The following is an 11416-nucleotide window of genomic DNA, read 5'->3' as shown; positions in this document are numbered from 1 at the left end:
GTGAGGCTAAGGCAGCTCCCCGTCTGGAGCTCGGAAATGGCCTTTCTCTGTGTCCCTGTGACCATGTGACTTTGAGCAGATGATACCCCTCTAGGTGCTTCTCGTTTGTCTCTGAAACAGGGTTAATTACAAGCACTCCTGGCTGGTTGTAAGGACTGCTGGCTATAGTCACGGCTTGGTAAGTGAAAGGAGATTTGAGGACTGAAGAGCAGAAAAGATCTTTTTAAAGGAATTTCTTCTTTTCCTCCTCCAGGGGTTTGCTTTCTATTCCTCCGCATGCTGCAGCTGCTGCAGGAAGACTCCCACAAGAGGTCATCCTCTGGCACCCTCTGTCTAACCCCTGCCAGGGCTCCTTTCACCCACGACCAGCTGTCAAGCCTTCGACATCCTTGGCTCCAGCTCCTCCAAGGCAGCTAGACCCCAGCCAGGTCCAGATCTGGTGGTTCCAGGATCAGCCATGTCGATTTGCCCTCTTCCCCAGCCTCCGTCCTGCCCTCAGCACTGAGCCTCGTTCAGGCCTGGGTTGTTATTTGCTCTGTCCCCAGCCTGCTCCCTGGAGCTCAGTGTTGCCTTCCTCTTTACCTGCCAGCCTCTCCTCTTGATTGGCAGCTCCTGGAAAAGGTGCCTAACCTCTTTCATTCTGCTTCCCCAGCACCTAACATAGTACCTGGCACACAGTAGGTGCACAGTGAATGTAACTGGCAATGCAAATGGCAGCCTGGATGGTGTGGGTGAGCAGCACCCAGAGGAACATCTGTCCACAAATGACCAACATCTATAAGCCTACAGCTCCACCATTGGTCAGTTCTTTGGGCAGGACAGGTTACATAATTTGCAGAGCCCACTGCAAGTGAAAATACAGTCCCTTGGTTAAAAAGTTGCAAGATAGCAGCAGTAGTGCATTAAATTAAGTACAGAGGCCTTCTGAGTGGGGGCCCTGTGCCGCTGCACAGGCCACACACCCGTGAAGCAACCCTGTGTTTGCATCTCAGTGGTTAGATACTTCACGTATCTCCTGTTAAAATATTATCACCATCCCTTGCCCCATTTCTGGGGCAATGCTTGTCATGTGGTCACGCTCAGTTGAACAGCATTTCCTGTGTTAGGAGAGAGCTGAAAATCCTGCAATCAGTGGGCTAGGATGTGACATTTTTCCAGGCAGGCTAATGAAGCTCTGATTAACAATAAAAACAAGACCCTAGGTGAATTCTCTGTTAGGGTGACTGTTAAGCTTCTCAGCCCCTGCCTTGCCCTTCATCCTGCTAATCAGGTCCTTTTTGGGTTCTGTGACTATTTTTTGAGCACTCATTGTGTGCAGGGAGTGCCCTGGGGACCAGGGATATAACAGTGACCAGTATAGATGAAGCCCCCGCCCTCCTAGGGTTGACATTGTAATGGTGAAGACAGACAATAAATGTAAATAAGAATGCACCAAAAAAAAAAAAAAAATCCTAGGAATAAATTTAACCAAGGAGGAAAAAGACCTGTATTCAGAAAACTATAAGGCACTGAAGAAAGAAATCAAAGAAGACACAAATAAATGGAAGCATATATCATATTAATGGATAGAAAAAATTAACATCATTCAAATCTGCATACTACTCAAAGCAATCTATAGATTCGATGCAATCTTTGTCAAAATACCAATGGAGCATTTCGCAGAACCAGAATAAGTAATCCAAAAATTTATATGGAACCACAAAATACCCTGAATAGCCTTAGCATTACTGAGAAAGAAGAACAAAGTTGGGAGTATTACACTACCTGATAGTAAACTGTCCTACAAGTCCATAGTAATCAAAACAGCATGGTATTGGCATAAAAACAGACATATGGATCAATAGAACAAAATAGAGAACCCAAAAATAAAACCGCATCTATATGGTGAATTAATATTTCACAAAGAAGGTAAGAACATACAATGCAGTAAAGACAGTCTACTCAACAAATGAAGCTGGGAAAATTGGACAGATTTCTGCAAAAATATGAAGCTAGACCACCTTCTTACACCAAGAATAACCTCTAAATTGATTAAAGAATTAAACATAAGACTCAAAAACATAAAAATCCTTAATAAAACATAAGCAGTAAAATCTCAGACACATCTTGAAACTATTTTTTTCTGATATACCTTCTCAGGCAAGGGAAAAAAACATAAAAAAATAAGCAAATGGGACTACATCAAACTAAAAAGATTTTGCACAGCAAAGGAAACCATCAACAAATTGAAGAGACATATTTGCCAACTGTATGTCTGATAAGGGGTTAATATCTAAAATTTATAAGAAACTCATACTATTCAACACCAAACAAACAATGCAATTTTAAAAAAACAGGCAAAGGACCTGCACAGACACATCTCAAAAGAGGACGTACAGATGGCCAATAGACATATGAAAAGAAGCTCAACATCACTAATCATCAGAGAAATGTAAATCAAAACTACAATGAGACATCACCTCACCCCTGTCAGAATGACAGTTATCAATTAATCCATAAATGACAAGTGTTGGCAAGGATGTGGAGAAAAGGGTAGCCTAGTGTCCTGTTGGTGGGGATGCAGACTGGTACAGCTACTGTGGAAAGCAGTATAGAGTTACCTCAAAAGATTAAAAATGGAACTGCCTTATGACCTAGTGATTCCAGTTCTGGGGATTTAACTAAAGAAACCTGATACACTAATTGGAAAGAATCTAAGCACCCCTATGTTCATTGCAGTGTTATTTACACCTGCCATGCTATTGAAGCAGCCCAAGCATCTATCAATAAGTGAATGGATAAAAAAAGCTGTGGTACATTTATACAGTGCGATATTATTCAGCCATAAAAAAGAATAAAATCTTACCTTTGCAACAGCATGGATGGACTTAGAGGGTATTATGCTCACTGAAATAAGTCAGTTAGAGAAAGAAAAATACTGTATGATTTCACTTATATTTGGAACCTAAAGAACAGAATAAATGAACAAACAAAATTGAAACAGACTCATAGATACAGAGAGAGAACTGGTGGTTACCAGAGGGGACAGGGGTTGGGACACTGGGAGAAAGAGGTGAAGGGACTAAGAAGCACAAATTAGTAGCTACAAAATAGTCACAGAGAAGTAGGTAAAATATGGGAAATATTGTTAATGTTGCGGTAACTATGTATGGTGCTACTTGGAGTACTGGAAATATTGAGGGGAACACTATGTAAAGTATATAATTGTCTAGTCACTAGGTTGTGCGCTCCAAACCAATACATAATAAAAAATATATAGCTAACGAGATAAGTATACAATATAATGTCAAGTAATGCTGAGTGCTACCTGGCAAAAAATAAATAAACAACCCCCCTCCAACAACAAAGACCAGTAAAGGGGACAGAGAGTGGGGTGTGTGTAGTGGTAGACAGAGTGGTCAGGAAAGGTCTCCTTAAAGAGGTATCTTTTGTGCAGAGACTTGAATGAGGTGAAGGGCTAGCCATACCCAGGTCTGTGTGTTTCAAGCAGAAGGAATAGCAAGTACAAAGGCCCTGAGGAAGGAACGTGGCTGGCAAGAGCAGCAAGGGGGCATGAAGGGATAGTGTGTAAGGAGATGAGATCTGAGAAGTCATCAGGACCCAGAGCAGACAGGAGCTTGTAGGCTCCATGAAGAGTTTGGATCTGATATCAATTGACCAGAGGCCATGAACTCATTAGTTTTAGTGATGACAGGCTTTCATTTCCCTTACCAGAGGTGTCTTCCAAACTACTTCAAAAAATTTTTTTAATTGATTTGAGAGAGAGAGAGAGACATTAAGTTGTTATTCCACTCATTCATGAACTCACTGGTTGATTCTTATGTCCTAATTGGGGATTGAACCCTCAACTTTGGCATATTGGGATGACACTCCAAACAACTGAGTTATCTGGCCAGGGCCCAAACTACTTTTCTTTGGCATACTCAGCTTCTGTGTTTCAGCAGTACCTCTTGGGAGCCATGACAAGATGTAAGGGACACAAGAAAATGAGGGGGTGCTGGGTTTGAATTTTTCTTTTGTAGTTACAGCATTTGGACTTGGATCCAATCTCACCCACAGTCTCTTAATCTTAGACGTTTGTATTGCATGCTGAAACTTTGTTGGGAGGCTCAGGATATAAAGCACCTAGTAGGAAGCTTGGCACACAATAGGCACTCATAGGTAGTCGGTAAGTAATAGCTACAATTACTACCCCTTTTACTTTTCCCAGCAGGTTCGCCATTGGCTTTAATCACAGCATCACCAGAACCCCAGTGTCTCTCTACCCTCTTGGGGAATAATGGTATTTTGTTATGTGTATTGTCTTCAAGTTTCCTTCCTGAGGGGGACAAGGAAAGAAACTTGATGTTTGTTCAATACCAATCCCCTGCCTGGCACCTGGCACAAAAGATTACAGATCATCCCCTAGGAAGCCAGGATATCGGCACTATTATTACATCTTACGGTAGGAAGCTGAGGCTCAGAGGAACCCAGGGATGTAGTGTCACAGCTGGTAAGGGGCAAGGCTGCCATCAGCCTGGTGACACTGATACCAGTTGGCCGCTCCCTCCGTGGTTTTAGCAGAAGGAAACTCAAGATCTAATGATTATGGGTTCAGCTAGACTCTGGGGCCCGAGGCCAGGGTCTGCATCCTGCCCATGCTTCTTCCAGAGAAGTTACCTAGACTACTGTCTACATGGTGTGTTGCCTCAGTTTCCCCATCTGTTAAATGGAGAGAATAACTGTCTCTACCCCATAGGGTTATTATAAGAAAGAAATGTGATTATTCATACATACTCCTAGGGTAAGTCTTGCCTTGTCTACAGTAATTGCTCAAATACACTTAACTATCATATTATTGGAAAGTCATTACCCATTATTTTCTTTATAGTGCTTTCTGAATGAGCCCTGCTAAGCCTACTCTTCCTTAGACTGCCCCAAGTGCAGTGAACTTGGGGAAAGGTTGGATGTGGGATCTCCTTTTAGTGGCCACAGAAGACCACAGTGGTGTATCCCACCCCATATGCTCTTCTACTCTGGGGTTTTGCACTCCCCCTGTCCCCAGGAAGATAAAGCTGAATTCCCCTCCCCGCTGAATTCAGAGCCAGAAGTAACACCACCTGTGTTCTTAGCCTGTGTCAGAAATGGTCACACAGTATACCCGGCTTCTCTTGGGCTGATCCCTCTGGGGAAGCCAGATACTGCAGAAGAAGTCCCAGGGCCAGTAACCCGAGAAAGACTGAGCATGCCCCCAGACCTGCCAGCATAGCAGTGAAGATGCATTGGACCCTCCAGACCAGCCTGTCCACAGCTGACGCCGTGCAACACCCTGCCCCAGCTTCCCACCAGGGGCCTCCCTCAAGCCGGCAGGGCCTTGCTGTCTCAGCAGCAGTGCAGAGGGTGGAGGTCAGCTGAGGCTGGCTGCCAGGCAGGTCCAGAGGGTGCTTTGGCCTGTTTTGGGGTCTCCAGTGCACTTACACAAGGCCTGACCTGAACAGAAGGGTGACCCCATTCAGGGCTGCCTACGGGAACAACTCCAGGACAGCTCCTAGCCTGTTGCTCCTATGTGCATCTCTTCCCAGCTCCATGTTCAGTAACATTATGGTGGCTCAAAATTGGCTGTGGTGAGGGCTCAGAAATTGGCAAACACTACAAATCAGTGTCCTCCCATTACCACCCCAGGGCTGGCTCACCTACTGAGCATGGCCTCTTTCCTCAAGCAGCTCCCAGTCTCCTTGAGGGAGACAGACCTCATGTGACCACAGCACCTCCACAGACCCAGGTCCTCAAGACTGGGGGCAGGGGGTGGGAGGCGGTGATGGTCAATGAGCTGGCTCCAGCTTGCCAAGGAGGTGGGCCATCTACTCTGACCATTAAATAAGTCCAGGGTGCTTTACTGCTTTCTCACACAGTCCCAGGTGAGCAGCATTCCTCTCATTTTGTAGTTGGGTAAACTGAGGTCAAAGGTCTTGTTGAAGTCTGTACAGTTCACTGGGGCCAGAGATGAGTCAATCTCAAGTCTATTGGGCTGAAGTGGCCTTAGAAATCCTATGCCCTGACTTCTCCTTGTCCAGGCTACTTCAGAAGTCCAGGGTGGGGAGGTAACTTATTAGAGTTCTTACAAGTTAGAGAAGAGCCAGGACAGGAATTCAGGATCCCTGACCCCAGTCAGGGCTTCCCCCACACCCCTTCCCTGCCCTTGACAGAGACCCTGGTTCCTCGAGTGCAGCCCACAAATCCGTTGCTGTTGGCTGGTTTGTGTGCGGGTTCAAATAAAGGCCTCATCCCTGCATTCTGTCCCTGACCCCAGGGTCCCAGCTCTCAGGCCTGCCTCCCACGCTTGTCCTGGCCCAGAGCTGACTCTTTGTCTCAGTGCTTCTGCACTTTGTATTCTGCTTATCTCCTTGCAGGGTCAATATTTGCTATTTAAATGAATGCTCTTTTCCTGTGTCTGAGGGTTTGTATTTTGCCCTGTATTTTGGGTCATGGAAGGAGAACCTGGGGTCAGTGAGGTGGCCTGGAGCTCCCAGCAGCCACTGGCACCACAGTGCAGCCTGGGGCAGAGAAAAGACCTGTCTAGGATGTCCCCTACCACTTCTACTTTCCTACCACTTCTGCTTTGTCCACATGGATATTTATACTCATCCTCTTACTCAAGTTCATATCTGTTCATTCAAAAAAACTTTTCCTGAGTGCCAACCTCCTGCCAGGCACTGCTAGGTCTAGGGAGCATACAGGTGAATCGGTACAGTGGGTGGCAAAGATGGCTACGCTCTGGCCAGAACTCACTTTTCCATCTCCAGGGTCTCCTGCAAGATTATAGCTCCCAGTGTCTACTGCAGTTAGATGTGCTCATGTGATGAGTTTCGGCCAATGGAACGTCAGCAAGAGACAAATGACATCTTCCAGACCTGTCTCAAAACGATCTCAGTATCTTTTCTGTTTTCAGCTGGAATCAGGAGATCCAGTGGAGAGTTCCTAGGCTGCCGCAGACAACATGGCAGTCACTAGATAACATGTGGCTATTTAAACTGGAATTGATTTAAATTAAGTAAAATGAAAAATTCAGTTCCTCAGCTGAACTAGCCACATTTCAAATGTTCAACAGCCACATACATGTGCACAGAAATCTCAGAAGGTTCTAATGGAGGGCGCTGCTCCAATCCTCCAATGTCCTGAATGATTATGTGGAAGGCCATCCACCAACCAGGAATGTCATGTGGAGTTATTTGTGAGAGAAAGAAACTTTTCCAAGTTCAGATTGGGAGGGAGATGTTTGCTATTTACCCTAATTTATACGCACCCCATGGCCTGGAGGACCTGTCTACTTAGTAGAGGGGAGCCGACCAAGGACAGCTGATGGCATTCTGTGCAGGATGCCAAGATAGAGGTGCACAGCGGCTGTAAGAAGGAAGGTCAGGGAAGACCCATGAGGGAGAGAGGTGTAGTCCTGAAGGTCAAACAAGAGTCGGTCAGGCAGAGGGAGAATGGCAAGGCATTTTGTCTCTGTTTCTCTCCCTTGCTTCCGGAAGCCCGTTTTCCCCCGCCACCAGGCACTGAGGACCTCCTGCTTTCTTCCCTCTCTGGCACAGACATCACCATGCTGATCCTTTTTGGGGGCCCATCCCACCCCCTACCTCAGTGTCCCCTGTTTAGGGGAGCTGATTTTGTTGGAAAGACAGAGACACATCTGAGGTCAAATCATTTCCTTGGCCATGAAGCAAGTGGAAGTGGGAGCAGAGGCCAGCCAATGAAATGCAACGGCTTCAGGAACTAAAATAGGGACCTCTCTCTTTCCCCAGGGATTTCTCAGCATGTGGGAGGGCAGCATGGATGGGGGCCGGGGTGGTCATTTTTCTCACCACTTGCAAAAGCCTACTAGAGACAGAAGGTAATGTGGAGGAAAACGGAACCAAGAAATGAAGAGACAGATTCCCAAGACAACGTATACCTAAAAGCGGGCAGTGCTAGCCTTCTCAGTTAAGTGAGCTCAGAAATGCCCTTTTAAACTTGAGCAAGTTTTGACAGAGCATGTGACTTACACACTCTTCCTTCTATCAAGGTATTTTCTCAGGTAGAGCACTGATAACTTCATTTATACAGTGGTGCCATTTTATTCAATATACCCCATCGGAATGTTAAGTGTGACCACAGTCTTTGGCTCAGCCATTCAGTAAACAGTGATCAGTAATAGTTGAGAGGAATGTTGGGCACTATTTTCAGGATGGGAAGTTTTTTTCATGTGTAGGTGAGAGAGAAAAGGTCTAAAGGGCATTCTGGGCCCTAGGCCAGCCCACTGATCATCAGCAGAAAGGAAAGTAGGGACACAGCCCAAAGATGGGGTGAGAAGAGCACAAAGCTCAGAGTCAAAGTAGGGATTTCCTATAGAATCCTCTAAAGTCCAGTGAAGACAGTGGTCCTCGCAGGGTGCAGACAGCTGGACCGTAATGAAGAGATATTCCCTCATCCCCAGGCCTGTCAGGCCCAGAGCCCAAGGGCCCTAGGTGTGGGGTCCCCTTCCAGGGGGCAGACTGAGTCTCCTCTTTTCCCTAGTAAAGTCCCAAGATCTGAGGATGTGGGGAATAAACTAGCAGCAACAAAGTAGAGGCCCAAAGCAATAAAGTAAGAAAGGCACTAACTCACAGATAGTCTTGTGCAGGTAGATGCCCGTCTCAGGGCCTCAATCTCTTCTCCGCTAAAGCAAGCATGGTGTTTTTGGTTTGTTTTTTGTTTTGTGCTTTTTTAGCTACTGTACCAATCGGGATAACATTAGGAGACAGATTACTTACTCAAAGTAGAAGGACTTGGGAGTTTACCAAAGGAACAAAGTGAAGGCCAAAGTATAGGTCACAATGAAGGATCTGTTCCCACCTCTAGGCCTAAAAGGACAGGATACAGAGAAGTTACAAATCCCAGCAAGAGAGCTGAGTGGACTCCTGACAGCCAGGGTGTCCCACTGGCTCCTGGGAGCTCTTGGTCCAGTCCCAACAGATGTGAACATACAGAGAAACTCGGCTTTCTAAGTGACAGACCGGGGCTCTCTAGCAATTATCCAAGGACTCCCTCCTCAGGAGGACACACCTAACGGGGGCTTGACAGAAGCTCTGAAGCCAGGTGCCTGGTTTCCCATCCTACTTCCAGTACTAAGCTACTTCTCAGTGCCTCTGTTTTCTCACCTATAAAATGGAGGATAATAGCAAAATCTACCTTACAGGTCTGTTAATAAATAGAAGGTTCTTAGGAAAGTCTTGCATATATTGCCTCAGTTTGTCATTAGCCACAGGTGCTGTGCTAACTGGGGACCCACACCATCTCATTCAAGCCCCCAGCAACTTTGGGTCTGACTGGTCCCAAAGCCTGTGCTCAAAGCCCCTGCCGTAGCTGAGACTCTTGGGAGCCTACTCCATACTCAGGTCTGTGTGACACATTCATTCATGTTCCAGGCTAGTTTCTGATGTAAAACTGTTGGCTGTTTTCTTTCGTAAGACAATCTGGTGCAGCAGAAGGAATCTTCATGTTCTTATCTGAAAGTTTTGTGTGTAATGAAAAGAAATACATGGGTATGTATGTTAATGCTCTGGATACTATGGGGGAACCAAAAAGGACAACTTTCTTCCCTTTCCCGTGGGACCTGCAGAATCTCAGGACAGCTGTGATTACCTAGTGTCCTTTATCATCAGACTTCTCTGCCTGCAGTGCTGGTTAAAAATGCAGATTTTTAACCTGAGTCAGGCTCTCTGGGGTGTGGCCCTGCAATCTGCACTGTATTTCAAGGTATGTTAACCAAGGGGGCTCTGGGAAGGATTCTCGCTGGATCTAGAGAGCAATGTTTGTTGGCACAGTGACAAAGCCCAGTTTGGAATTAGCCATCCCTGTCTGAACCATACACTGGGCTCAGCCATACACTGACTGGATGACCTTGAACAAGTCCCTTTACCAGCTTAAGCCTTGCTTTCCAACTCCATCAAATGCAGATGGAAGCACCAGTCTTGCAGGGCAGTTTGTGGTGTGAGTTAAAATGAAGTGATGTATGCAGTGTTTGGCATGGAGTCCACCGTGGCACCTTTGGATCTCCCTGCAGTGAAGAGGGATAAAGAGAAAACCACTTCCCCAAAGGTGGGCTCAGAGCAGGTGTCCTGGTTGGCTGGCAGAGGAGGGGTTAAGGATGCCTGTGTCCCAGGAACAATAAGTGGCCGGTGGTGGAAATGCTGAACTGTGATGATGGGGCTGACAGGGGCTATTTTCGGAGCCCAACCGCATGGAGTAATAGGATTGGAGCGGAGGCAAGCGTGACCAGAGCCGATGTTCTCAGCTACCGAGGCAACGGCCAGCCGGCTGCGCCAAACAAAACACTCCATGCTTCTCCTCCCACCCCCCATGGGTTTTATCTTGACCTTCATGCAAGCCACCCTCGCAAGCAGCAAGAAAAAGATTGGTTTTGATTTCCTGAAAGTGGTGCACTTCAGAGCCAATGCTCCTATACTCTCAGGCTCCAGAATGATGTCCACGGCACAGTGGGAAAATTAAGGCACTGGTGGTCTGAGTGGGAAGTGAGCTCAGATGTCTGATGCCAGCCACAGACCAAGGATTTTTCATCCTCTCAAAAACCTCTGCTTAAGAGTTTTTGCTCTGCATACCTGGGAGCAATGTCCCCCGGCCTCTACACTGCCCAGCATGGCTGCTATGAAGGGGAAAGCAGGGGCATTCCTGCTTTTAGTTCCCAGATGGGCTGAGGAGGGAGAGAACGAAGGGCATCTTGCCCTGTGCCTCATGGCAAGGAGTGGGGGACACCATGAGTTTAATCTTCTAGTCCTCATAGCTCTGAGACACAGGCCTTCTTGCTCTCATGTCCCAGGCGTTGGCTACTCACTAAAAAGTGTCAGGCTTCCTTTGTCCTCCATTGTAGGTGCCAGCACGTCCTCAGGCTCAGCTGGGGCCACCTTTGCTCATCCCCTTTACCAGGACCTCTCCTGAGGCGGATCTGTATCTTTTATGGAATAATACATTCAGGAAAAACAGGAATGAAAAGGTTTTTCTCCTTTTCTTCTTTGGTGACCTTCCTACTAGTCTGCCAGAGGCACCGAGTGCCTCAGGGAGGACGAGTGTTGCAACAGAACATAAAGGGAAAGTGAGCTCCAGGCCAGACTAGGATCTCCAAGCCCACGGCGTGAGAATTCTGAAAGTCAGGCTCTGCTGCAAGAGAAAAGGTTTTCTCAATTCTGCACATTGTCTTCTTTATATCCAGTGCCATGCCTTGAGGTCCAAGCTGTGAGATTTACTTTAAACTAGTGTGGTGTAGAGAGGGCACAGGATGTGACAAGAAGATGAACTGGAGCCAGATAAGAGGGATGTCCGTAGAGGGTGGATGGAGCTGAGAATGTTGTTGGGTTCCATAGGACTCAGTGCCATTGGCAGCCCCGGCGGGACCCCAGGCCAG

Source organism: Pteronotus mesoamericanus, unplaced genomic scaffold (assembly GCF_021234165.1).
Source record: "Pteronotus mesoamericanus isolate MK-2021 breed Mesoamerican mustached bat unplaced genomic scaffold, CSHL_Meso_final contig_27, whole genome shotgun sequence".
NCBI classification, from domain to species: Eukaryota; Metazoa; Chordata; class Mammalia; order Chiroptera; family Mormoopidae; genus Pteronotus; species Pteronotus mesoamericanus.
Note: the sequence above shows the minus strand (reverse complement) of the source record.